Raw genomic sequence first — 4,716 nt, forward strand, 5'->3', positions numbered from 1 at the left:
TTCAATTCATTTTTTGATAAAGTAATTACCTAGATTAGTTCTTAAGGATTTTAAAAGCGAACATTTTAATCCTAAAAAACAATTAATACATAGATCAATCCCCAATATTTTTTCTTTGTCAGATATATCAGTCTTCCGTCTATTTTACTTTTACTATATATCGACTTTTATTATTATTAACTTAGCTTTGTGTATGTGGGTAACAACACTAGCATATTAGTATATTCTTTTCGTTAGAAATAAGTAAGACGAATAATGATGCTATGAAATCCAAATTAAAATATTTTTTAATATAAATATATTTTTTAAAATAGAACATCTTTTGATTATATTAAATACAAAAATATCAAATAATTTCAACCTTAAATTTTTTGTAGAATAATATCTAATAATTTTGATTAATTATTATTATTATTATTATTATTGAATATATATATATATATATATATATCTAATAAATAAACTTATCATTATTTTTGTTCAAAAAATACAAAAAAATTATGATACAATATTATTATATAATTAATAATAATAATAATTTTTTTGGACGAAATATTGTTATGTCTAATGAAAAAAATCGTTGAGAATTGATTTTTATATTAAATTTTTGGGATTAAAATGTCTGTTTTTAAAATTTTTGGAGACTGATCTAGATAATTACTCTGCCAAAAAATAAATTGGAGACTGATTTATCTGCCGAAATAAAATTTTAAAAATTGATCTGTATATATATATATTAATTTTTTTAGGAGATTAAATATCTATTTTTAAAATCTATGAAAATTGAGTTGGATAATTACTTTTTTTTAATAAAAACTTTAAAAGTTTTTCTTTCTGAAAATCATAATAAATATCAACCCATGATTTTTATTAAAAAAATATTATATTATATATTTATATTAATTCAAGAATATCTTTAGTTCTTGACTTCTTGCAAATTAAATGAACTACTCTTAGAAATTAAAAAAAAGAAAAATGTTTGACAGACGACGACGACGACGACGACGACGACGACGACGACGACGACGACGACGACGACGACGACGACGACGACGACGACGACGACGACGACGGCGGCGGCGGCGGCGGCGATGAATGCCATAGAGAATATAAAAAATTCGGCTTCATTCTTCAGTACTTGATGAAGCGTCAATAATAATGATAAGATTATACTAGATGATTATGAACTAAGTAGTGATGGTGTCATATAAATAATTATTATGATGATGATTATGACAATCAGATAAAAATATTAAATATATTAACACATTCGGCGCTATCCTATAATTATCAGTTCATATCTATTTAAAGAGGCTAAGTACGTAGCATCTAATTAAGTAGGTATATCTCATCACATCACATGATTGACATCTCTTAATAATTAAATATCTCTAATCTAATATACTTTGGTATATTTCTCGTGCTTCTATTTGCTTTGGAAAACATGCTTGGCTTGCAATGCTTGCTCAAGTTAAGTTTTACAATTGAAAATTTGCAACTAGGCTGAGCTTTTGGGAATAAAATTCTATAACTAAACAAAATATTTAATCAAATTTAATTAAATATTTTAAATTTATGCAGATACATTTTTTTTATTTTTGTCGTTTTTTTTTTCATCTCTGTTACATACATTTTCCTTTTTTTATTGATCATTTTTTTTTCTTTATCCCTGTTATGCACATTCTCCTCCTCTTTATTCGTCATTTTTTCCATTTGTTATTATTATCACCGTCATCATTTTCTCCTCCTCTTCCTCTTTCTCTTTCTTTTTCATTCAAATTTTTTTTTCTTTCTTCTCCACCACCACCACCACCACCATATTGCCATCATCATTGTTATTTTTGTTATTGCGTATTTTCTTTTTGTCGTCGTTCTTTTTATTGCTACATCTTTTTCTTTTCCTCTATTTCTTCCTACTAATTTTGTAGCATTATGTATTTCTTCTTTTTTATTTGATATTTTTTTATTTTTATTAAAAAAATAAAACAAAAAAAAATCATAAGAAGGTAAAACAAGAAGGAGAAAATGAACAAGAAAAAAAGATGGTAATAATGAAGGAGGAGGAGGAGGAATATGATTGTGCGTCGTCATTATTAAGTAATTTCGGTGCATTCTAAATTTAAATAAGATGCACTTGGTCTGTACTTGTTTTGAATTGAATTTGTTTGTGTGTCATCATTAAGTAATTTGGGTGCATTTTTAATTTAAACTAGGTGCACTTGTGGTTTGTTCTTGTTTTGAACTAATTTATTTGTGTATCATCACTACTAGAAAATTAGTTATTACAGACGGATTTTATCCCTCGGAAATACAGACGAAATTTCAAAGGGATTTTTTTGTCGAAAAATAAAAAAAATGAATTAGCATAAATTACAGACGAAAAATAAAATCCGTCGATAATTCTGTCGGTAAAATTAATTTTTTTTATGAAAAATAATTACAGACGGATTTTTCGTCTGTAATTAAATAGACAAAACGCTGTGTTTTATTAAATTATTACAGACCGAAAATCCGTCTGTAATTTAAAATTTTCGTCGGAAATATTAGAATAAAGATTTGAAGATCACTGTTATCTCTTCATTTCACATTAGACTCTCGCGATTCCTCACTCATCCCTCTGAATGCTTCATCGGCGGCGCTATCAGCCGTGCACCGCCGTCTCACGCAACCTCCATTGCACTCTACTTCCATCGGCTTTGCTCGCATCGCTCCCTTCCGTCGCACCCCTTCCTGGTTCTTCTTCGTCGCACCCCTTCGGTCGGCCTTGCTCGCATCGCTCCCTTTCGAACCCTAATGTGAGTTTCTCTCTTCGATCTCGCCACTAGTGCTTGCACTCTACTTTCATCGGCCTAATGTGGTAACCCTAATCTCTTTTATGTAAACGAAAACTTGTCCAGAAGTTAACCACTTATTAATGGTGCTTTAGGGTATAGGGATTCCAAAATTAATAAATAAAAAACCAAAACTACTACTTGTCTCTTTGCCTCATTGCCAAAACCACCACTGCCTTAAGCTTAGTGTGAAATCAAATCACTTTCATTCATTCATATACATCAAAGTGGTTAGATTAAGGGTGATTGATTTTAACTTGGGTGACTAATGAAAACCATTAACTTGGGTGACTAATAAAAATTTAACTCTGTATACAGACTGCCTATACAGAGTCTGTTGAGCAACAGGAGGGAAAAAGTAATTCATGGAACGATGATGATTTTCAAAAGTTTGATCATATTCAGGAATCAGAGCCCATTAGTTCTGCTGATCAAGTAACTAGTGAGATTGACCATATTCCTACAACTTCCAGTCGATGTGAGGAGGCAGTTGTTAATGAAATTAATCAATTTCGGGATTTGTTGTCAGAGATTGACTGGTAAAATTGATTCACTAATTGGATGATTTTGTGGTTTGAAATGCCACCACCTAATTTCATTTTGATCCTTTTTACCCATTTTTCTTTCTAATTATTATGCTTGCTGCATTTTGTAGTAAAATTGGAAAGCTTACACTTGCTAGACTGTTGACTGCTATTAACTCCTTACCATCTCCACGTGCTAATAATATGGTTAATACAGAAGAAATTCTTCAACTTTATGATGATTTGATGAGGTTGGATCTAACACATTATCTTTATTACAAGGATGAGCATAGTCTAGTGCTACTTCGTCAGGTAATTGTTTTTCAAGTATTAAATATCTATGAAAGTATGCTTTGAAATTCCATCTACTTTTGTTAATAGATATGTGAATCTCAATGAATATGCATTACAAAGGACAACAAGATGGAAAAAATACCAAATAACTTGCATTTCACATTTATGTGTTAGTACTATACTATCAATTTTGTTCTTAAAATGGATAAATTTACTTTGATTATTCTTGCTCTAGTATAATTTATAATAGACCATACTCTGAATGTGTTTGATTAGCTTTAACTTAGGAAATGGTCAAGATGTTTCTCAAAATTGACTGAAATTAGGAAATCCAATAAAAGATGTTTCCTCCCACGTCTGTTGGCTCATTTATTGATATATGAAACTTTTTCTCTCCATCTCGTCTTCTTGTTTGCATCAGCCTTCTGTTGCTTCTCTAAATTGATTCTACTTTTGCATTCTTGGTCACCTCAACAGAAAATTGCAGTCTGGTGATAAGCTTGCCAAAAAAACCAATAGATAATTTTTTTGTACACTCTTTCTTCCTTCTATTTGTTTCCAAAAGATGATCATCTGATTACTTAAAAGTTAAGTAGGTCTGCCTTCCCAACACTGAACAGCTTGTATAACAGTCTGAATCCAAGCTTTCTACATTGCCAATAGGTGCCAGTTACCAAGTTTGACACTAACTATGATATATGTATATTCCATCATTGTTATAATAATGTTTCGTTTAACATTGCAGGGATACTATCCGATTGGAATACCTTGCCTTTCTCCTTAAACAATTAACAAAACCGCTACGATCTCTGTCCAAGGTTGGAAGCACATCTGTTCTTGTATCTTTAAACATGTGAAAGATTTAGTCTATGTGCTGAATTTTAGTTGAAGGACTGAATCACATCTAATCTGTTGTAAATTATCAGGCTGAAGCTGTTGAGAAAGTTGTGGAATTTATGAATACATATTCTATCAGTCAGGAAGACTTCAATACTATTGTAGAGTTGTCAAAATTCAAGGTGCGTCAAGTATATTTGAGCTGTGTCAATACCACAGGCTGCTAAATC

At 30.5% G+C, this 4,716-nt stretch overlaps 1 long non-coding RNA gene across 1 annotated transcript; it reads left to right on the forward strand.

Annotated features, from left to right (window-relative positions):
* The first annotated feature begins 3,107 nt into the window (after nt 1-3,107).
* On the forward strand, nt 3,108-4,474 carry LOC140184562 (uncharacterized). Its single transcript, XR_011881630.1, has 3 exons — nt 3,108-3,370; nt 3,487-3,667; nt 4,395-4,474. It is a non-coding gene; the product is annotated as an uncharacterized lncRNA (long non-coding RNA).
* The last annotated feature ends 242 nt before the right edge of the window (nt 4,475-4,716 follow it).

This window comes from Arachis hypogaea, chromosome 5 (assembly GCF_003086295.3).
Source record: "Arachis hypogaea cultivar Tifrunner chromosome 5, arahy.Tifrunner.gnm2.J5K5, whole genome shotgun sequence".
NCBI classification, from domain to species: domain Eukaryota; kingdom Viridiplantae; phylum Streptophyta; class Magnoliopsida; order Fabales; family Fabaceae; genus Arachis; species Arachis hypogaea.